A 24749-nucleotide genomic window follows, 5' to 3' on the forward strand; every position below is an offset into this window, starting at 1 on the left:
GGCTTGATAATATGCTCTGTGGAATTCCAATCGAAGCCCATGTTAGATGTCTTCACATCTAACATGTGCTTCGATTGGAATTCCATAGAGCATATTATCAAGCCCATTATCGCCGCTTTATCGGCCGTTTTGGCCGATAAAGCGGCGATAATTTTAGCGCACAGGCTTGATAATATGCCCCCTAATTTTCAGATAAGGACCTGGAGAACATGAATGTGTCAGGGAAAAAGGTACAGATAAAAGAATTGTTGAATTTGCTGCAGAAATGGGGAGATCTAGACAAATGGAAAGGCAGGTGGGCAAAGAAAAAGGAAGACAGTAAGGCCAGACCAAAGACTTCCTAATATGTCCTAAAGGAAGTTGAAAAGGCAGAAAATTTGTATCCCATGAGAGAAGTACCAGGTGGGAAATATGTACATGTTCCACGGTGCAGACAGGATATTGTGTCATTCACCAATCATTTCCCTAAATTACGAGAGAAGCCTGTAGAGTGGTATAGGCAGGTCGAGAGATTCGTTAAGGTCCAAAAATGTCTCCTGAAGGACCTGGATGTGTTCTTCGACATTGTTGTTCCTGTAGATTTGTGGACAGAATGCAAAATTGCAGTTGATTGGCCCAGTGAAGAGTATGAGAGAGACTCCAGAACCGGAGCTCCCTCGCCAGAAGTGATGAGAAAATATGACAAAGTAATACAATACTTAAAAGAGAAAGTGCCAGCAAAAGAAACTGCTTGGAACGGTATAGATAGAACTACCCAAAATCGTGATGAAACTGTTCACTCCTACTATGAACGACTGCTACAGGTATTCAAGACCTACAGTGGAATCGATAACATTGAAATGAAGGATATGACTCATTTCATTTACCGATTCGTGTTGGGGTTGAGACCTGAAGTATCACAGTGGATTAGGGATAATAAAATCTGTTGGCAGGGAAAACCCATAGATGAGGTCCTGAAGTACGCAAAATATTGCGAGGATGAGATGGAGAACAAAAGAAAAGCCCTAAAGGAGAAGGTCATGTGGGCACAAGTAAAACTGGCCGAACAGCAAGAAAAACAGTTAAGTAAAGTGAATAATAATACCCCGAACACAAACTCTGGGGGAGGAGGGAAGCCCCGAGTAAAAATGAGTCGAGAGGAGGCCAAGAAGAAGTTCCCCTGTCACTGGTGCGGTCAGATAGGGCACTGGAGAGACGAATGTCCAATGTTACAGCATGGTAACGCACAAAACAATGATTTAAATCCACAGGTGCAGATAGAGGGGCCACGAAAGACCCAACAACAGGTAAAACAGAATCAGTTGCCTTGTGCACCTAGGCCTAATTATAGAAACCAAACTCAGCAGAATGAGGAGGTCGAGGTATGGGAAAAAAGGGAGGATAGAAATGCAGCATCCTCGCAATTCCTGTTGAATGATACATTCCTCTGTGATGAACCTTACTGACGGGGCCTGAGAGGGGAGGACGAGGAGTGCATACTTGGCGCCTCCTTACCGGTAGACCAGACAGGGCCATACATTGAAGGAAAGGTTGAAGGAAATGACGTCACCTTTCTGTTGGTCACTGGTGCTACCCGTTCTACTGTGAGAACAGCAGACGTTCCAAACCTACCCCTCTTGGGAGAAGCCATCCAAGTAGTGGGCGTGTCAAATCAAATAATCAGTACTCCAGTAACTGAACCAATGGAGATTTCCATAGGGAATTTTAGAGAAATGCACAGATTTGTCGTCTGTGATTCCAGTCCTGTGAACTTATTAGGACGTGATTTGTTGTGCAAAATGAACTGTACCATCTTTTGCACACCAAAAGGCGTTGAAATTCAGACCTCCGATGAAGATGGACTTTACAAATTAATGTTACTAAAGCCCGATTCAGAAATTAAGAAATTAACCATACAAGACTTACCTGAAGAGCTCCAACAGACAGTGATACCAGAGGTGTGGAATTTCACCGGAAAAGATGTAGGATTAATGGCAAATGTAGATCCGATTCAAATAGCCATAAAACCAAATGCAGTTTACCCAAATACCAAGTAGTATAAAATGAACGTCGAAGTAAAAGCTGGAGTTGCCAATGAAATAAAAAGATTGCTAGAAGCAAATATTATACAAGAAGTGATGAGCAGTCCTTGTAATTCGCCCATAATTGGAATCAAAAAGCCTAGTGGGAAGTACAGGGTAGTGCAGGACCTGCGCAAGGTAAACACGATTGTTGTCCTTGTTGTCCAATTGTGCCAAACCCTGCAGGGATTTTGTACCAAATTCCATGGAATGCTGGATCGTTTACCGTCATTGACTTGTGTCACGCATTCTTTTCCATTCCATTGCATCCATGCAGCAAATTTCTTTTCTCATTTTAATTTGACAGTCATGTCTACGTCTGGAATCGTGTCCCTCAGGGGTACACAGAGAGTCCTTCGATTTTCAATCAGATTTTAAAAAGATGCCTTGAAACCTTAGGGGCAGATTTATGTTAACTGGCGCATCCCCAGAGATGCGCCAGTTAACATGCGCCACAGTGTGCCACAGCTCCGCCAGCCATGGAGCGCCGCATTTATAATGCGGCGCACCATGGTGCAAAAACGGCACAGATGCGTGACGCATCTGTGCCGGAAATGTGTCGTATTGCTGGAGTTGCGTCGCAAGCGCGACGCAGCTCCAGCAAGGCTCGGGGGTGCCCCATTTTAACAATGCTGCGTCAAGACCTACGCCTGCTTCAAGCAGGCGCAGGCTTTTGACGCAGCATTGGCTTAAAAGTGACTGAGTGAAATCTCATAGATTTCACTCAGCCACTTTTGCGAGGCGCACCTGCCCCGGAACGCCCACCCTGCGCCCGGAACGCCCACCCTGCGCCGGAACGCCCACAAGCGGCGCAGGGCTTTACAACGTGACGCATCTGCCTAGATGTGTCACGTTGTAAATCGTTCGTAGGGATGCGCCACGTTTACGCCGCCTTGCGTGAAGCAACAGCGGCGTAAACGTGGCGCAAGGGCCTCATAAATCTGCCCCTTAGTCTTGCCTAGAGAATCGGTTTTGGTCCAGTACATAGACAACCTCTTGGTGGCGTCTAAAAGTCGGAACGACTGTGTTACTGATACCATTGCATTGTTGAATCACTTAGGTAAAGGAGGACATAAGGTATCACCAGACAAATCACAGTTCTGTAAAAATTCAGTGAAATATCTGGGGCACCAGATAGAGATAGGCATCCTGGAAGTTACTTCAGAAAGAATTAGGATTATACGAGACATGAAATTGCCACATACTCAGAAAGAAGTCAGAATGTTCCTGGGAGTACTAGGATACTGTAGACAGTGGATTGTGGGATTTGCAGTCCTGGCAAAACCATTAATAAAAATGATCAAGAAAGGAGCTAAGGATCCAGTTGAATGGGATGATGAAAGCATGACATCCTGGATAAAATTACGAAACTGTCTGTGTTCAGCTCCTGCATTAGGAATGCCTGACTATTCAAAAGACTTTGCCTTGTTTTGTGACACATGAGACAATTGTGCACTCTCAGTCCTGACTCAAATCCATGGTCTAACTAGACGTCCGGTGGCATATTTTTCTGCCACCTTAGATCCGGTGGCTGCTGGATTGCCTGGATGTCTGAAAGCAGTAGCTACCACCTGCACGAGTCTTGAACAAAGTGAATCCATTGTCATGGGACATCCGGTAACTGTGTATGTCCCACACATTGTTGTGATCCTATTGACCCGAACCAAAACCCAGTACCTCACACCTAGTCGGCTGACTAAGTATGAAAGAATTCTTGTGGGCGCAGCAAATGTAACGATTGCCCGGTGTAACATACTGAATCCAGCTACCTTATTACCTAGTACACAGGGTGCCGAGGTTGAGGGAGAGATCGAGCATAATTGCATTGATCTGACAGAATTGAGCACCAAACCCCGCCCAGACGTAAAGGAAACAGCCTTGCCAATAGAAGACCTTGAATATTTTGTAGATGGGTCATGTTTAAGACATGAGGATGGAGGTCGAAGTGCTGCCTATGCTGTGGTTACCCTAGAAAAAACAATAGAAGCATCCTGCCTATTTGGAGTAAAATCTGCACAAATAGCCAAATTGGTTGCATTGACAAGAGCTTGTAAAATTGCGAAAAATAAGAGAGTAACCATATACACGGATAGCCAGTATGGTTACGGGGTTGTGCATGACTTCGGCCAACTATGGCTGCAAAGAGAATTCATGACTTCCTCAGGTACCCCTATCAGAAATGGAAAAGTGGTACAGAACCTACTGGAAGCAATTCAGTTACCAAAAGAATTGGCAGTGGTCAAATGTGCTGCTCACAAATCTGGCAATGACGATGTGACAGCTGGCAACAGATATGCTGACCAAGCAGCCCAATATTGTGAGAGACATAAAATGTCATTGAATATCAAATTGGGGGGAGTCGGAAACAGCTGCCAACTTATGGTGTTGGAGGATGTATCAACTTGGGAGGAACTGAAAGGGTTGCAACAGGCTGCAGAACCAGAAGAGAAGGAAAGATGGCAGAAAGATGATTGTCAACCCCGGAGTAGAGATGGTGTTGTTGTTCATGTTGATGGTTCGCCTGTGTTACCAGACAGCATGGTTGCTCCTATGGCCCGATTAATACATGGAGACTCACACATAGGGAGAGATGCGATGGTCCGTGTTTTCAAACAAATGTGGTACAATTCGAAGTTCAGAAACATTGCAGAGGCACTTTGCCAGAGGTGCTTAACTTGTCAGCAGTTTAATCCTGGGAAGAAAACAGTAGTGTTACCAAGTGCAATTAGAAAGGTAGAGGGTCCTTTTAACAGACTACAGGCTGACTTTATTCAGTTACCCATGTGCAAAGGATATAAGTACGTATTGGTCATAGTCTGCCTATTTTCAAGATGGGTGGAAGCCTACCCAGCAAAGAAAAATGATGCTATTACTGTAGCCAAGTTGTTACTAAGGGAACTGATACCTAGGTTCAGTTTCCCAGTCACAATTGAATCGGACAGAGGTGGGCATTTTGCCAATGACATATTGACACAGCTCTATGAAGCGTTCAAAATTACTCAAAAACTGCATTGTGCATATCATCCAGAGGCTTCTGGAGTAGTCGAACAGGTGAATGGCACTATAAAGTCGAGACTGGGGAAAATGTGTAACTCAACTGGATTGATGGGACTGAGAAGCATCCCAGATCAAAAGACAGGCCTGAGCCCCCATGAGATACTAATGGGAAGAGTGATGCAGCAGGCATGGGTACCAGGACACAAACTGCTAAGTATTTCTGATGATTTGGTACTAGAATACTGCAAGCAGCTGGGTGACCAAGTGCGTTCTATCTCTCACCAGATTGGAGAAGATGCCGTCGCCAGGCCAACTACTCCAGTCCATAATCTGAGGCCAGGTGATTGGGTCGCTCTTAAGAAACACACCTGGTCAAGTTGCCTAGCACCGAAGTGGGGAAAACTGAGACAAGTAATCCTTGTCACCACAACTGCGGTGAAGGGTGCCGGTGTGCCCAAGTGGATCCATGCCAGTCATACCAAGAGAGTGACAGAAGAAGAAGCCACTGAGGCTGAAGGTTGTGCAGCTGAAGGGTCTCCAGACGTTGGTCCTGAAATAGCTGATGACGAACAACCGAGCACCAGTCAAGACGAGTGGTTCCCTGCAGATGATCTGACCTTTGATCCAATAAGAACCAGGAGATACACCTACTTAGATAGAGAGTGGGATAGTGAGGATGAGACAGGACTAGGAGGAGAAAATCAAATAATCGAAATCCATGACAACTCTGAAGAGGAAGGTCAGATAGGGACAGGACAGGTTATTGACACACCTCCAACAACTCCAGAAACTGAGAAGGGACAGTTAGAAATAAAAGCTGAAGTCCATGCGGAAGAAAATCAAGAGTTCGAAGTGCATGGGCCGGATCAGATAGAAATAGACGAATGTGTTCAGGAAACACAGTGCCAGTTAAAAGACTCAAAAAGAAAAAGAGTGAACCCAGATTCATAAAAAGACTGAAATTAAGATTGAAAACTGTAGAATAAAAGCTAGAAGACCGGAAGAGGGCTGCCAGTGAAAGGGAGAGAACTGGAACCCAACCCAAACGAAGAAGTAGCAGGCTAAAGAGACAGAACAAAAATTATAAGGGTCCCGAGTGGACTTACCTAGTGTTAGAAGAATTTGAAGATCTCGAGATAAGCAACGAAAGTGACAAAGAATCGATTGCTGATCAGGGTTCCGAAGAAGAAGACCCAACCTGAAAGTGAAAACTGTATAAGCCTCTTGTGTAAAGTTACAAAGAGGGGTTGGAAAGCTTCTTTTGAGCCAAAATGTCTGATTCAAATGTGAATGGAAGACCTAGAGGAAACTGTTGTAAAACATGCTGCAAAGTATGTTTGTGTAGTGTAGCAATAGTACTGATATTATGGATAGGACTAACAATTACCATTCCGTTTATGATAAGTAAAGACACTAACCTGTACCCTACTAAACAAGTGACCCAAGACACAGAAGCTATACAAACAGAAGAAACACCACGAAGTGTAGAAAGACATGAGAGAACTCTCAGCCTTAGACAGACAAAAATGGACTTAGATGCATCAGATGAGGGAAGACTACATTATCACAGGATCAAAAACAGAACACACTTAAATGTATTCGCAAACCTTCTAGTGAAATATGTAGAAGCTATGGAAATAGAGGACTGTTATGTGTGCATGAAGCTACCCACTTCTGTAGCTGAAGGTGTGACCTATCACCATTCACCCCTAACCTATGGAATTTCTTGTAGTATTTTAGCAAGCTTATTTTATAGAGGAACTTTACAGTATTACTATTCTAACTCTGACATAATATTTTCTGAACTTCCTATTCGGGGAAACCTGAATATTGTACATACAAAGAGCGATGTGACCCGTTATATGGGAGAATACTTTCTAACAATGGGTGAAATAGATTTAGGTGAAGCACACAGAGATAATTTAACCTGTTCATTACATGAAGAAGAGAAAATGTTTTTAAACATGGCAGAGAAAAGAAGGGAGAGTTTCCAGAGAAAGGCAAATGATAAAAGACAGAAAACCCCTAAATGGGCTGAAAACATGGAAAGCACCTCAAATGGTGAAGCTAATGCTGCACTGTTGCTGGACTTCGAAAGAAAAGTGAAACTCTGTCTTCATAGAGAAAAGACTAGTTATTATAATAATATATTCATCGGTTCCAGTGAATGCGAACACAATTACAAGGTAATTGGAGGTTGGGGTTTCAAAAATGGGTCAGAACCTGTGTTTCCCGGAATTTATTATATATGTGGGAACAAGGCTTATTTCAAATTGCCGGATCACTGGTATGGAAGCTGCTATTTTGGCATTGTCTTCCCGAAAATATACCATGTGAATGACGCCGCTGGAAGCAATGAAAATACTAATGGTTTAGTGCGTAGTAGAAGAGAAAGTGTAGGAGAAATTATAGGTGATATATTTAGTGCACTGATACCTGGAGTGGGAGTGGTTCTGAATACTCACCGAATTTGCAAATTGTCTACAGTAGTGGATCGGTTATCTACTGACACTGCTGCTGGTTTCCTAATGGTCAATACTGAAATGGTTGCGATCAGATCAATGGTTTTACAAAATCGCCTTGCTCTTGATACCTTATTGGCAAAAGAGGGCGGAGTCTGCAGGATGTTGAAAGCACAACATTGTTGCACTTACATTCCTGATAAGAGTGTTGAAATTAAGAAATATGTGAGAAACATTACTAATTTGGAAAAGTAACTCAAACCACTGGAGGTTGATAGTGCCTGGAAGAGACTAACTGATGGTCTCTCCTCTGTAGGTAGTTGGTTTTCTAACATAGGTAAAAGTCTTGTGAGTAAAATACTGATGCCAATAGCAGGAATAGGTTTAATTGTGCTGATCATAATAATTTGTTGCAAATGTCAAAAATGCAGAAAAAAGTATGCTGTGAATAAGAGAAGAATGAAAAGGAATGTTGATGAACTTGAATAAGAAGAGCTGAAAAATCAAATATATAAAAGAGCATAGAATTTCCATCCTAATAAGGATACAGAAAAAAGGATAAACAACAAATGTGTTGAAATTGAGATCAATGAAATGTGAAAGAGAAAAGTTGGCATCTGGTTCCTTTAATAGTGATGATAGTAAATATCATCAAAGAGGGGATTGACAGAGCAAGGATTCGCACGTTACGCGACTTGCTGGACTCATGAACCTCAAATAATCATTAATGTTATAATCAACTTATTTTGTGTATTAATATTGCACTTTTACACTACACGCGGGTGTCCCAAAGACGTTTGCCTATGTGTTTTCTAATCCTAACAACGCTTGCCTACTGACTGATCGCTGCTTCGCAGGTTTCTAGTCTGCGCATGCGTCAGTTATACCCACGTAATGTGACGCACTCGCAGTTCTGGAGGGATTTTTCGCAAATGCGCTGTAGTACTAAAAATGGCCGCTTTGTTTTAACACGCAACTCGCTTGCCACCGCTGCTTTCGCACTGTTGTTTATTTCTGCTTAACTCCTAATACTATAGTTACTATACAGTAAGGGATGTAATATAGCCAATCATGGTATACAGCGTATTCATTTTTTCTGTGTTTCTGAATTGTTTTCACTTACTTTTCATGTAACACACTTTGGGGGCCTGTGAGCTGTGCGCCACTCCATCTTTGAAGCCCATGTCACCCTAACCACGTGATGAGGGAGAAAACGAATTGCGCAGGAGTGGAACTAAGCCAGCTGGCTGCCCAAGCTCAGATGCTCCTGGGAAAGCGACCTCTGCTCCAGGAGAAGACTTCGACTGTACCTGAAGTTGATACAAATTTGATATTTTACTGTGTGTCCTATTGTACTCTACCTTCCTATGCCATGGGAACTGGAATGTAAGGGGTGGGTTCAAGATATTACATATTAATTATGAGAACGCAAAATTCTAGGTGGTGACAATGACCTAACCACCTCTCTTGTCCAATCCGAAGTTGGGGATCCTTTCATTTGCAACATTTGTGGGTGGTCCACTGACCCGAAAACAGTATAACTAGTCTAGTTTTAGCTAGAGAAATTGTCCGACTTGTCCAAGTAGCTGACCTGTCACTGACCCAACGAACTCTATGGGTGATTGACACAGAGAGCTGCGGAGCACTCTGTCCGTAATTCCCACAAACTCAGTCTGGGGTGGATAAACCTTAAGTGCTTGCGAAGCAATTTGCTGGGAGATTCGAGAACCCAATCCGGGTTATTGGCAGATTCCTTGCAGAGAGGGCGTAGCGCAGGCGTTGCATCCGAAGCTGCAGGTGTTGGTCGTACCCTTTAGTGAGCCCGGTCCTGATCCAAATCCTGGGGTTATCCTGTCCTGACTGTCCATGAGCTGTACCTGCTCGCCTACCGGCATCCTAAGTCCTTGAGGGTCCTTTCCCGCCTTTCCCAACTGACCCTTGGCCAGGGTTAGTCTCCGTCCTGTTCTAGGTAAATATAATTGTGTGGGTGTTCGTCTATTCTAAATCTTTTCTCTCCTATTTTCCAAATAAAGCAATCTTGCCGAAATTATTTCCTGTCTTCATATAAGAGTTGCCTTCATGCAAAGCATTTACTAGCATGTTCCATATTTTTCCCCTTACCTTTAGTCAAACCTTCTGAATCTGTTTTTCCTATGCAGTATGTTCCATTTTTCCCTCCTTTAGAGAATAAAGTCCTTGTTGAAATAGAAACTCTTAGGAGTGACGTGGTTCCTTAGACCTATAGTATATTAGACATCACCTTGATTAGTATGTTCCCTTTCTTTACCCGCCTTTAGTAACATTGAGAAGTCTATAGTACCAAAGTGTATTCCTTATTTCCAACCTTAGAATCCTGAAAATCACAAATGTTACTTGTTTTGATTCATAGCTATACCTTGCTTCTGATCTTAATCATTGATAGTTTGATCTGTGTAAATCTCAGTCTCATGGCATAAGGAACTTAATTTTGATAACCAGATAAAGAATTCAAAACTTCCTGTGTTTGCGGTTATTGAAAGGTATACATCACTATTCAAATGTACAAGATATTTTGTTTAGAATTATCTGTTTACCCCTGCTAGCTCCTGATCTGTCGTGATCATTGGTACCTGTGATGAGGATTGGTAAGTCGGGTACACATAATAAATAGAAAGGAAACTCGAATTGCTGAATAGCAGCGTGTAGGTTACCTGATTCATAAAAATAGTAAACACGTTATGGGCCCAAGTGTATATGTTTGGTAAAATAAAGAGTTGGGTGACCTGCGCGTGCTATCAGGACCAGGTCCTTTGGAGACCCACTAGGTGAAAAGGCTTGGTGCTAGGTCTGGGTGAGGCATGGGCAGGCAGATTCTCAGAAGCTTTTAGTGACCAGCGGCCCATTTTTGGGCAGTTTCTGAAGAAGCAGAGGAAAGGAATCATTACTAGACTAGACCCACCAATTTCTAATGTTAAATGGAGGTTACAGAGTGAGTGAACACGAAGGGCTACCAACCCAGGTTTTCCAATTCATGGCAACGTTTGGGAACTTCGCTTTCCAAATAGAGGGATTGGGCATGCCAACAAGCTTTAGAAGCCTCAAATCTCAACAGGAATTCCAAGCATAACCAAGCATTTAGGTGGACCCAGATGGGGGCTCATGAGGAATGCTTATCTTATGCTTGTCTGTATTTGTTGCAGTTTCTTTATTTATTGAATTATCTGCAATTAGAATGAGTAGGATAGTTCCAGGCTTATACCTCCAGGAAGGGAGGAGCTGTCATGCCTGTAGGGGCAAAAAGAAGCAATGCTGCCTCACATCAGTATATGTGAGATACATGCATTTCTAAAATTGAAGTGGGACCTGTGTTTGTGTTACTCGAGAGAGTGTAGATCCACACGGTCCTGCCAAAGGGCCATGGTTTTGTACAGTTATGCTTTCCTAGACCTCAACATTGGATTTTAAATATATCTGCTGATTATGGCACCCAGCCAGCTGTGTATTTGTGATCATTTTGCCAAAGTAAGATTCACCAATACCATGTCCAATGGCAGTTACCTGGTCGGAGGAGCTGCAGATGTTTGTGAACAAGAATGCTTTATTTACATATTTAATTTTCAATCAAACATCTTTATTCGATTCACAGAATCATCGAAGCATCAAACAATACTAAGAACATTATAAAAAAGCGTATACAGTACATTAATCCTCATGTTGATTACAGTACAGTACATGACACCTAATATTTACAGTTAGCACCAATATGATGACTTCCACAAAGTGCAAAGTGCAGACTGCAATATCATCAAGGCTTCTTTAACAGTACATAGTTCAAAAATTAAAATGTAGTTATGTGCTGTCATTGGCTATATACAGCATGAAAATGTAAAATTCATATGACTCCCATAAGGAATAAAATCCTATTTTAATTTTTCTAATTTTAGAATTTAAGCCCTTTCTGCCTCCTTATAAAATTAATAGCCAATAGAAATCTTCTGACACCAAATACAATAAGCTTTGAACTATCAGTTTTTAAGATACGCAGCATTTTAGTATATTTTCTAATTCTCAAATTCCTGATCAGAGGTCTTATCCATTTTCTTCTGGGATTTGCGTAAGCAGGGCAGAAAAATAAGACAGGTGCAAAGTCCTTCATGCTTCCTGAATGGCACTGGGTATACTTACAGTATTTTCCCCCTTCCAGTATCGTTCCCCACTTGGATGTAAAAGCCTTTATCTGGAGAGTACCCTATCTAAATTTCAGATACAATACCTTAGCAAGTAGGGGTTCAATTTCATCTAAAAACCATTTAAAACAGGGTGTTATTTTGAACATTAGAAATTGGGTTGTATGTGTACCAGATCTACAATTTAAAGTGACACTGTGCCTACTAAAATTTCAGTAAATGATTTTAATTTCCGGCTTTGAATCTGGGGTCAGCATACTTGGTTGCTCCCAGAATCTACTCAAGCCCAGATGCAGAAGCCATTTGCGAATATGGGCCATGGGAAAGTGACATGAATGTCAAGAACCAATAATTCACTCAATGCTTGTCTATAGGTTTGCAATTCCTCAGTGGTCCATATTCTGTTCCAATATGACAAGATCATCTAAACCGCCCTTTGTTCTATTTATTTTATGCCCAGGTCATACATTTTGGGGATAACAGGTGTATTTTGGGGAAGGGCAACTAGCCTTCTTAAAACCTTATTTTACCCCACAGTTACAGGGAAGAGTGATCGGACCTCTCCCCCACAGCTCTGAGCCATACAAGGTGGCAGTTTGAGCCCTGGACTTGTAAACTTCTAGGGCTTGTGTAATAACTTTTGTCATAGTTGCAAAGAGTTTTTTTATAACTGTTGCTGAGTTTTGCATTAAGATTGATCTCGATTTCATTATCTGTGGGTTCCATGAGATTTTGAATCGATGGTTACCCGGGATAAACAAAACTGGAAACACACTCCAAAATCGCTCCATCCAGCTTTATATCATTTTTAAAACACTTATAGGGCCTTATGGACATGTATTTAGTTTTTACTGTGTTTATTTCCAAGCCTTTTAATTTACAATATTCATCAAGAGTATTTAGAAGATTTTGCAGGCCCTTTGGCATTGGCGACAGCACAATTGTGCCGTCAGCAAATGTTAATAAACAAATATGGTTCCCTCCTAGTTTCGGGGAATCGTGTTTAGATTTTTGTGGGAACTCAACCATATCATTAACATATAAGAGGAACAGAGTTGGCACCAGGACGCAGCCCTGGTGCACGCCTCTCTTGACTGGTATCTCGTCTGTGAGTTCCCACCGTTTGCCCCAATGGACTTTTGCAAAATTATCCTTGTGAAGCCCAATCAACTGAACTAAAATATTTTTTGGTACCCCTTGCTGCAATAATTGTTACCATCACAGATCTCTGGGGATTGAATTGAATACAGCCTATAAATCAATAAAGGCCACATAGAAGTGGCCAGATCTCAGCCTCGTGTATTTCCAGGCTATAGTTACGAGCCTGAACACTTGGTCTATGGTACTAAAACCCGCTTGACATGGGGAAAGTACATTGTTTTCTATCATCCAGTCATTTAACTTCTCTAGGGTCTGTTTGGCATAAACCTTTTTCATTATGTCTATCAAATGGATAGGTCTATAATTAACGGGTTCATCTCTGCTCCCCTTCTTGTATATCGGGACGATCTCCGCACCCTTCCAAGATTTATTTACATATAATGTAATGGGTACACGGGACTAGGCTGTGTAACTGCTCCTGCCTAGGCTACAGCCACACCCATGCACTATTAGGTATGCTTCTTGAAAGTCTTATATCGTTCAGTGCCATATTCAGGTAACAAGACATCACTTCAGCGAATGAGTTCACATACAAATTATTCTTGGTTGGAACCAGTTATCTAGACAAGGCACACAAATATATTTAACTGTAAAAAGAGATATGTCATTGATTCATAATGGGATTAGCACATTTCATAAATCGTAGTATAACTCACTGACGCTTCTGTTACAGAACCTCCCTAATGCACATGTTACATCCAAGTACCTTATTTTCATCTGGAACATTACTGCTTGCCTCATCTCCCTCCCATCATAATTCCTTAGACAACGTCTCAATAATGTTTTCATCCAACGTAAAAACCAGAAACAATCTAAATTTATGACCAAAAGATACATTTCGTTTTTAATCTGCATGCACACATTTTATTCCCATCTATAAGAAATGTTTTGCTGGTGAGGATAAGAGTATATTATAGGTACGCAAAGGTTGTTTCTTACACCCAGGAGGTTCTTAAGTGTCGTACAGATTTTTTGCCCAATAAATATTTCAAATCCTCTAACCTGCAGATATGTTTTGTAAATCTTTTCAGCTCACCTTTGCCAATTCCCAAATCTTGTGGTACGTTTAATTTCATTGCCAATCTTTTACCAATGCCATGGAGCCTTTGTCTGATGGTCTTTGCCTATTTTTATTCAGTATTTTCAATTTCAATTTGACATAAACTTGAGATTTTTAAGGAATCACTCTGGGTATTTCTGCTTCAACATCTAATCTTACTGGTGTAAGCTCAATAATTCCAAACCATTAGGCCCATCTCCATCAGAATGGCCTGTATCATCAAGGAGGATGGCGTAGTCAAAAGACGCTTTAAGCATCTACCTTTCTTTGTGTCCCAATTGGTTTTCCACTCAAGCTATGCACTTCCACTCCATACTGGACAAGGGGCTGAATCATAGCTTGAAAACAGGTCTTAAGGAGGGCCCTCAATATACTTTACTAAATTTCTTAAGGCCACTTACCATTTGAAAGTGCTTTTGCTTGTAACACTTCAACGTGGTCTTCCTATGACAACTCATCAGTAAACCTCATTCCCAGATACTTGTATTTGCTAACGACCTATATTTCTGCTCCATCGAGCAACCATTTATACTTGCACTTCTTTTTGCCAAAACAAGAACATTTTAGTTTTATCAAGGATCATCATACATTTTTCTTTTTGCAATAGCAAACACCTAGTTTTCTCTGTAATCCTATTTCGTTATGTCCATGATGACCAATTCATCAGAATAAGGAAGACAGCGACTGTGGGTACTGTTCATCTTTGGGCTGAAAATATTTATTTCCAGAATTGTGGGTAAATCTGCTTGAAACAATAAAAATAGAAACAGCGCTAACGCGCAGCCCTATCTCCCCGCTCTCAAGGGAGTGTCTGCCGCCCCAGTGCTCGCTGTGGCGCAGTGCCAGCACTGCCTCCTCCACAGTTTCCACCGCACTTCCAGACCCTTCCTCTCTCCTCTTGTGGCCTTCCTCCCTCGTAGCTTGCTCTTCTCCTCACCTAGGACACTGGCACACCTTAAAAGTGTACGGATCACCTTTTTTCACAGTATGGGAAGCTTTTATGAGAAGCGCTTGAAAGTTCTAAAAAGTATTTCAGTGCTTTATAAGAACACTAGTTATATTGAAAAAAACACTTTTATGGCACTTGGAAGATTATATGATTTGGCCCGGATTACAGGATGTTGAGCCTATGCCGAGACTTGAACCTGGTTCTCCAAGTCGGCAGCTCTTGCCGTTACTTCAAATCTTTATTATAGCCATACAAAAAATATTGACAAATACAATAGTTTTCACATTGCCGAAACCTATTGGCTTTGTCAATGCTTGTTCTTTATCATTTTATATAAAACGATCCTGAAATACATACCTTCGGGAAGTGCACTGTACAACATCTACAACATTTGATTTTACTAAAATGTTGTCAGTGTGGAATATCAACCCAGGGCAACCAAAAGGTGCACATAAATGACTTGCCTTTTAGTTAAGTATTGTCCTTGTCAGGGTGAGTGGAAGTATAAACGTTTCAAAATTCATGTTTGTAAACTATTCCATAAAAAAAACAATACTTGCACATGATTTAATCTGATGTACTAATAAACAGTTCTGCATGTAAGTAAATCATTTTTTAAGATTCTTTTTCATATTTCACACATTTATTGCAGAATGTCTTCAAAAATGAAGGTGACTCGGACCAAAAGTTAACTGTTAAGAACACCCTAGTTACCTGCTTTCTTTCAGGTCGATTAACTTGTGACAAAAAGCTTGCCCGTTTGGAACAAGAGGACGCATGTAAAGGTCAGAAGTGCGCTTATGGCCGCCAGGCTATAGCTCTACAGGGACCTTATAATATACATTATACAACAGCTCTGGCTTCAGTGCAGCATTGCTGCAAGTAAAAAAATGCTAAAATGCAATCAATGTTGGCTGTGTCATAAAGCTTTTAGAGCCTGATGTACGAAGCTTTATTCAGCTCACACGAATTGGGCGGTTTGCGACCTGATAAAAGCATTTTTAAATGTACAAATCCCTAATTGTGATTCGGTAAGCTATTATCGAATCGCAAATTGGGCTTGCGAGTCGCTGTTAGGAAGAGGTGTGTCAAGGATGTCTCTTCCTAATAACAGGTCGCAGGTGCATGTATGAATGTTTCGCGACTGGAACGTGGTTGCAAAACATTCATACTTTACTGATTTGCTGAAGGAGGTAGTAACCCCTCCGGAAACAGGAAGGGGTCCCCAAGGGTCCCCTTCCCCTTTGTGAATGTGGGCACCAACATGTTATAAGAGCAGGCAGTGGTCCCACAGACCACTGCCTACACTTAAACAATGAAAAGGAAACTTTGCATTTTTCTTTTTCAAATGTATCCTTTTTCCATTAAGGAAAATGGGCTACATTTCAAAATATTTTTTTTTTTTATTTAAAAAGCAGTCACAGACATGGTGGTCTGCTAACCTCAGCAGGCCACCATCCCTGTGAGTGATTGTCATTCCCATTGGTCTTAAATTGCAACCTGCCTCATGAATATTAATGAAGCAGGTCTCTTACGAGCCATTGGGAATCACAAACGGTGTAAAACACACTGCTGTATAGCTAATTGCGATTTCCTAATAGCGAATCACAAAAATTAGCTATTAAGAAATTGCAAATGGAATTGTATGTACATCTGGCCCTTTATCTTTACTTTCAGCCATTTGCAAGACAGCAAAAAAAAAATGCAAAGCCAATAGATCGCGCATAGGCAAGACCTATTTGGTTTGCCAGTGCTTGTTTACAGAGTTGTAAAAATTCCCATATTTATAACTCTTTGAAATAGCAAATAAAACGAGAGGGACCACCAATCAATATTTGAGTCTAGCATAGGTTTTGTGCAGGAAGAGTACCCTTCTTGTACAAAATACTATGCCTAGAAATAATGGAAAGATTTTCCCACATTCTAAGCATGCTGCACAGTGCAGCACGCATGCAACGTCAGGAAAGCACGGAGAAATGAAATAATTTCTCCTGTTAGTGCCTCCTTTGAAGGGTGTAAATATGGATTTGCGTCAAAAGGCATGGGTGGTTGCATGGGAACTGCCATGCTCCACCCATGTAAAGCCCCCTAGGCGCTAAGTAACGCAAATCAGTGCTTTGCACTGCTTTGCGCTACTTTGAGGGGGCTTTCCAGCGTTGGGAATTAAATAGCAAAAAAAATATTTATTGTTGGTTAGCATCACTTTTGAGACGGTAACCCAGCACAAAGTGTATGTAAATATCCCCCCTAGAATTTTTCACTTCGATCACCTCTATAATGACATTGCAAAAATGTTTTTGATGGCTCCTTTCTTATTCCTAAGTAACTTTTTATATTACCTTTTAAGGTTAGTAAGTCAGGCTTTGACGGCAATATTCCTGGGGAGTCTTGGTTGTTTTTCCATTTTTCTTATCTGCCTTATAAGGTTCCTACACTCTTCATCAAACCACATATTTCTAATCATTGTTTCAAACATGATTGCCTTTCCCTAGTTATTTTCCTAGATGAGACTAGCCCTCTTATTGCAGGGATTCTGTGTGAACAGAACTATGCCTGGAACCACAGAACTTCAGTATGTAGGGATTGAGTAACCATATCACATCAGTACCTATGAACCCCAATACAGACTAGCTCATATTGCCTCACCTGCCCTGCTAACTTTTCCAGACTACCAGGTAATGTGGCACTGCAGAACATAACACTTTAGTCCCCTCAGGCATTCGTGAAAACAGATCATCACCTTTTTGTTTTCTTACTCATGCATGTCCTTACTAAACAACACAAAGACACAAGAACAGTTTACAATATTAATTGAAACTATTGTACTCTATTATGGAACAACTGTGTGTCAACTATCAAATATATGCATGCAAGCAAAATGAGTACCATCACAAGTAAACTGCATAAAATGAGAAGCCTCACTCTGATTAAAGATATATCTGCCGCAGCCTAGCCTCACTACGGGTTCACAGTGATATATCGTAGATCTCTGGGATTAGAACCAAAACCCATACCTTGCATTATTGTTAGGTAATCTGCATCTCAGATTGCACAAGGCTGTTGCGTTCATCTCAGGACCTCTCTCCTGCAAGAATTCCCCCCTCTTTTTCCAAATGGCAAGTCTTGGTGTATATGATACGAGGTGTCTTTTTGTAAACAGCAGATGTGAATGGATATTGTGGCTAAATGCCAAGCTACGTTGCTAACCGAGCACAGAAGACAGGGCACAGTGTTGTTTGACATTGTAGGAGATGTTCAGACATAGTCCCAGAGAGAAGGACCAATAACAAAAAAATGCAGTGTTTGGCTAAAATAATATTGTGGCACAAAAAAAAGGTGCTGAGTGCAAAGCAAAGCAGCCTACAACTTGCAGTTAGACTAAAATGAAAGAATTAAGTGGGCCCTAAAGGGAATTCACAACACTCAAACATGCTACCACTGGGTTAATTATTTGCTCATACCAGCATACAACATTTATGGGAACCTCTCCTCCTGTAACCATTTTATAATTTTGCTGATAATCTTTTAGTGAGGTTAAATGCTTCTCAATATTTTTTTGTCAAGCATCTGGGATAGTCCATGTCTAGTGGGAGCACCTGCTCTCTTTTATGCTGTGTTCTCAGCTTTAACACTATATGTGGCAGATGGTGATGACTACCGCTCATTTGAAGAACTTCAAATTGATTCACATACTTATGGATCCAGGCGTACTTTAAGGTATAATCTATTGGGCAATTCTTATTACCAGATATGAATGTTTTCCTTGCAGGAATATCTATAGATGTTCAATCATAAAAGCTAATCAAACCATTGGCAGAGAGAAATAGTAACAATTATCAATTCCTTGATTTGACAGGGCTTTCTGAGAATGTAGCTAAACTTGTATTACATGCAAAGGGTCAGTCTGACAAGAAACTGGTCTGTGATTAAAATATCCCAGCATAACCATTAGATATTGTGGAAACCTTGAGAAAAATTCCAATCTAATCACCCTTAAAAAAAACTACTGGGTGTCATAATCAGCCTAATCCCCTGTTTGTAGATACATATTCATACCAGAAATACCATCAAAAGTTGTCTTGACATTACATAGTAGTGTATCACATGCTAAAATCCAGTTGACGTTTTTACTAATTTCCCATATTTTTGAGCCACCAAGGTGGATATTAGAGTTAGGGGACCCTCACTGCTTTGTTGTACAAGCCTCCAGCTTGATTGGGGACTACAGATTTCGCTGTTCTCTTGGCCTAAGGAGGGACCACGACATTGCAGCAGGCGTAGGTGCATCATATATTCACGGTAGCCATCCCACTGCACGGACCCTCGCTGCTTTGTGGTACTGGCCTCCAGCCTGAATATGGACTACAGATCATGCCGTTCTCTCAGCCCAAAGAGGGGATGCAATCTCACAGCAGGTCCCCGGAGCACCATAAATTCACGTGAGCAGCCCCGCAGCAGGGGACCCTCACTGTTTTGTTGTACCAGCCTACAGCCTGATTGGGGACTAAAGATCCCGCTGTTCTCTTGAAGGAGCCACAATGTCACAGCAGGTGCCGGGGAGTCATATATTCACGGGGGCTGCCCTGCAGCTCTGGACCCTCACCACTTTGTTGAACCAGCCTCCAGCCTGATTGGGGACTACAGATTCTGCAGTTCTGCAAGGATGGACCGTAGCATCACAGCAAGTGCCACAAATTCATGAGAGCTGTCCAACAGCGTGGGACAGGCCCAGACTCGTCCCGGGCAAAAGCAGGCCCATCTTAGCATGTCATAGCCTGGAATAGACAGGGCTGGGTCAAAGAAAGGGTATTTATGGAGCTCTTCGCATTCCTGCACCACGTACTTGCTCCATGATCGATATTTATCTGACACGGGCCGTGGATATGGTCATCAATTAAATTAGATTGGTGAAGCGACGTCTTTCCCTCAATTCTGAGGAATTCACACCAGCCCTTCCCTCTACCCAGGAAAACCGTAATGCCTTTGGTTGCTCCAATGAGCTTTTCTTTTTGAGGATATTTAGTGCTCATGTACTATGCCACTCAGCTGTTCCTACCGGTAATGTTTATCCTGGGGGTAAAGGATAAATTAATAATGATATGCCTGTTGCTCTGGGAGGGGTATTACATGGACAGTAGAAGGTCAAATAAATGAGCCTACTCCCACCTGTATGTTGGGCCCAAACCAAGAATCAGATCTAGAATCTGGGCCAAAATCCAAACGTACGAGGAAAGCTGTGAAATCCATGAAAAATAAACCTCCAGTAATCAAGGGCACACCTGTGCCCCACAAGAGGTCTTGGCTCATGCCACTATCTGTCATCTTAGAAGATTCCTGGACGAACTTGAATAACGAAATAGGCAACTTGTTAGACACTAAACTGCTTCCTATCATTTCTTGCCTCACACACATTGAGGCTAACCTGGCAAAGCCATCCGTTGCCAGGGTAACTACTTGCTCCCAGGAAAGCCAGTGTTCCCCAGTGACTTTATCAACACAGGCGTGTAATAATGGGGGGTGAAAGGGCTGTTAATAACGAGTCTCTGCCCTTGATTCTGGTTAAGAATTGAACAGAGATCTATAGGGCCTCGACAACTAAGCAGGCTGCCAAGCAGACAGAAAGATGTAATTACAGTTTACAGTTACAGACACACTACGTATTCCTCATTGTGAAGAAATTATTAATGTTTTTTTAAAGTTATATTTACTTCTGAAGAATGTAATTTTAATTTTGCTTTCTGACATATGTATTTTTATTTGTTCATTGAAATAATAAATTGTTTAATAAAAATAAGTAATCAATTGGAAACTGTTCATTTTTAGTCTTTGTCCTGTAACCATTGTGTAGGCAATCTACGACTTCCGCCTAGGTTGTTTCTTTCACTGTGGGGATTACAGTTTTATTCTCCTTTCTGTGATTGACCTTCCTCCTGCATCTTCTCCTTATTTAATTGTCTTAGTCACTGATCCCAGCCTTCATGCCGACAGTTTGGAATCTACAAGGGGCCAATATGAACAAAATCATGCACTGGTTGAACATCAACGTGTGTGGCTATTGGGACTTTTCTAAAGAAATCCTGTTGGAAAGATAGGGGGGATTGGTGGAATGGGCAAACAACACAATGGCTATGATATAGTAACTAACTTCCGTAATCCCTCTGTTGTAAATGAAATATTGGGCCTAGCAAGGGCTGGAAAGATTAAAACCAGCCCTGTTAAAATATTGCCACTTGTTTTTTTTTTATAAGCATTTAGCAACCTCACCCCTTTGTTCAGACGGACCAATGGCATCAAAGAGAGAGCTCTTTAGATCTTCTTTATATCCCTCAGTACTCCTGGAAAACATATTCATGGTGTTGGCAGGGGTGGAGGACAAGCAAGGGTTGTGACTGAACTGGGGCTTTGGAAAATGGAGGTGTGTTTAGTAGTGAGACCTCCACAGTCCACCCTCTATTCTCCCCCCCTTCCCTCCCCCCACATTCACGCCATAATAATCTAGATAGAGAGCAAGTCCATGGTAATCTTCCAAATTTACAGGAAGGGTCAGAAGTGAGAGTATCTGCGGCAGAAGGTGGTGAATATCACTCTTGTATTCATTTTTTAAGCTGGAATGTTGCTCGGCCTAGCTTCAAAAGTTTTTATTGAAGGCTGGCAATCTTTTATTTTAGGTTATGATATAGTTTTTTGCAAGAAACTTGGGAATTGAAAGAGATAGCATTTAATGGATATACGTGTTTTAGCCTGCCAGCGGTACTGTCACCAGCTGGATGATCTAAAGGTGGGCTCTCAGCCTGGTTTAAAGTTAATATTGGTTGCTCTATTTCTCCTCTTCTTTTGGACATGGGGCCCTTTGCCTTTGCTGGAATGGTAATTACAGGGTCTATATGGTGAATTTCTATAATAATCCTTCCACCAACAGTGATTGTAATTTATGAAGTCTGTTTTCTGTAATCGATTTTTCAGTAGAAAAGGACGCCCAGGCAGAATGCCCCTTTAACTTGCTGGTGGCAGGTGATTTTAATGCTAAATTAGGGCACTTTTCTCCTTTATATACAACCATGTTTGATCCACTTATCCATGAAACTGGTCACAACGCCATGGATGCTAGGGGTTGTGTTCTGTTTTCTCTGCTTGCAGAGCACAATCCTGCCAACTAGGTCCCTAATCCCGCTAGCTTGGAAACTCCAACTTTTATAGGGAGGGGCGTTGGGAGCACTATAGATTATGTATTTACCTCCTGGAGTATGTCATCAACTATTATTAGTAGTGAGATGCTTGTACAGATTTATAGTGACCATAATCCGATCACTGTGCAAGTAATGGCACTGCAGGAGCATCAAAAGCTTAAATCTATGTCTCCCCAAGTTCTAACTGTGAAGGATGAAGGGTGTAGAGTCGCGAACTGTGCATTTGAAGCACATTATGTCCCAGTTTGTCTTTAATAGTACGGTATTGGTGAACTGCTGTAAATTAGAAATATGTCATCTGGCTCCTATATTAAACCATTTTACCCATCTTTTAATGTTGACTAAAGGGATGTTAACTGGACCCTTTGTCAAGCCACATTCCCATGTTAAATCTTGGTTTGACAAAGAGTGTAGAGTGGCAAATGAATGCCTGCGTTGGGCTCCAAAGCAATCCCCTAGAGACCAGTGTGCTATTGCAGCCAGCAGAAAGATTCATCAACTGGTACTAAAGAAAGGGAAATTGGCCATGAAGGAGGAGAAATGGGAGTCTATAGTTAGAGCTTGTCATCTTAAATATTCACAAGCCCTCTGGAAGGCAGTGTGGTCAGTTTTATCTCCACCAACATCCCAAGATAAAGTAACAGTTCTTATTACAGCAGAAGCTTGGCTGGCACACTTTTCTGGGATGTATGCCAATGAAACAGGGCTGCTGAAAAAGTGCAGATGATTAATCCCTCTTGCCGAAACTTGATTTTAGAGAGGAAGAGGTGCTAAAGCGATTGTTGACAGCCAGTGTAAGAAGGCCCCCGGACCGGACGGTGTCCCTCTTGATTTATTTAGGGAGAACCCGGGATTTTGATCCCTGTGCTCACCTGTGTATTCAACTCTGTCTGTTGTTCTGGTGTATAACCACAAAAACCTAGGACGGACCTGGGGGAGGGAACCAGAGGCAGGGGGTATTAGGAGCAGGCATCCTCCAACATATAATGTTTAGCACAAAGGGGGCCGCTCCCAGTTGTTAGACCGAGGTACTACAGTGTTAATTTGTGAGTGCAGGCATCTCACAAAAAATGATTTGATAGAAGGCAGGAATACACCTGACAACAGGGATGCACTTCTAAACTTAGTCGGTCCCTTAAAGAAAACAGTGGAATTAAAAGGCCTTTATAGATGTCATATCAACTTTAATATAAGTGGCATCTATATGGTAATTAAAATAAGTGATCAGTGTATTGAGGATTTTATTGCCCCTCCCCTGTGGTCAGTGCAGTCCAAATGTTTCTGCCAGTTGGCCCGGTAGGGTCCATAGCATTCATCAGGACCTAGAGTGAAAGTAGCTGGCTCCACTCTTACCAGGCTTTGGTGAGAGGGTTCCACGGTGTGGGGTGATCTATGTCACGCTCCACTGTTGTGCGGCCAATGTATTCAAGCCTGAAAGAAAAATACAAAAGTGTAGAAACAGTACATAGAGCACCAAGGACGGAATTATATCAAAATTCACTCAGCCACATGCACTGACAAGTATTGTGAGGGGCTATAAGTGCATCATTTGTGATAAACCTCTGTGCACGTATAAACTTATGGTATCTTTTATCCAAGATGCTTACCCTAGATAGGGGACCAAATTGCCCAATAGGAGGGTGAGGGAGAAAGACCCCTGTAGTCACACACTGAATAATTAAGGTAAAAAAAAAAAACAAGCAGTGGAGAATATTAAAAGTTATACCACTGTGAGATTCTATGTTGTCCAGGTGTGCCTATATCGTGTCACACCTCTATAATTGTTCCTATTTTAAAAAAAGGAAACGTGCATGATAGAAAGTGTTATCGGCCAATATCTCTTTTAGACTCCACAGCCAAAATCATTGGGAGAGAAGTTTTGGACCGCCTTCTCGTCTGGAAAAATAAAAATAACGTTCTCTCCCCAACTCAGTATGCATTCAAAAAGGGGTTTGGGACTATTGAACAGTGTGCCAATCTCCATCTAATTGTGGCAAAATATATATAAGCCAAGGGTTCTCTATTCATTTGGTGTTTATGGACTTGTTGAGCACCTTTGACTATATATGTAGATCTCAGCTATGGTCTCTCTTAGAGAAGAAGGGCATTGATGGGGGACTGGTTTAATTCCTAAGACTCCTACACTATGGGCCCGATGTAGGTAGCCCTTTACCGATCCGAATCGGCCGAAAATACTGATTTTCGGCCGTTTCCGATCGGTAAAGGGCTACTGAGATGTAGGGGCACATTTTCGGTAATTTTACCGAATCGCTATCATTACCGAATCGGTATATTTACCGATTCGGTAATATGTACCGAATCGGTAAAATAATTACCGATTCGGTAATATTCACTGATTCGTTAAAATTACCAAAAAAGCAATGTAGGTAATAAATTTACCTTTGGTACATGGCTTACAGAATCGGTATTTTACCATGGAATACAAATCCATGGTAAAATACCGATTCCTGTGTACATGCACATCTGTGCATGTACACATGTGCCATGTGACAGACAGACGTGCCCTTAGGGCATGTCTGTGTGCCACATTGCACACATGCCTGTTTTGGGGGTGCTAGAGGGTGTCAAAGTGACACCCCCTGCACCCTTGTGAATTCTTTAATTACCGATTCGGTAAATACCGAATCGGTAATGCCTAATCATTCCTATGGGCTTCAAAGCCCATAGGAATGAATGGGCATTACCG

This window comes from Lissotriton vulgaris, chromosome 9 (genome assembly GCF_964263255.1).
Source record: "Lissotriton vulgaris chromosome 9, aLisVul1.2, whole genome shotgun sequence".
NCBI classification, from domain to species: Eukaryota; Metazoa; Chordata; class Amphibia; order Caudata; family Salamandridae; genus Lissotriton; species Lissotriton vulgaris.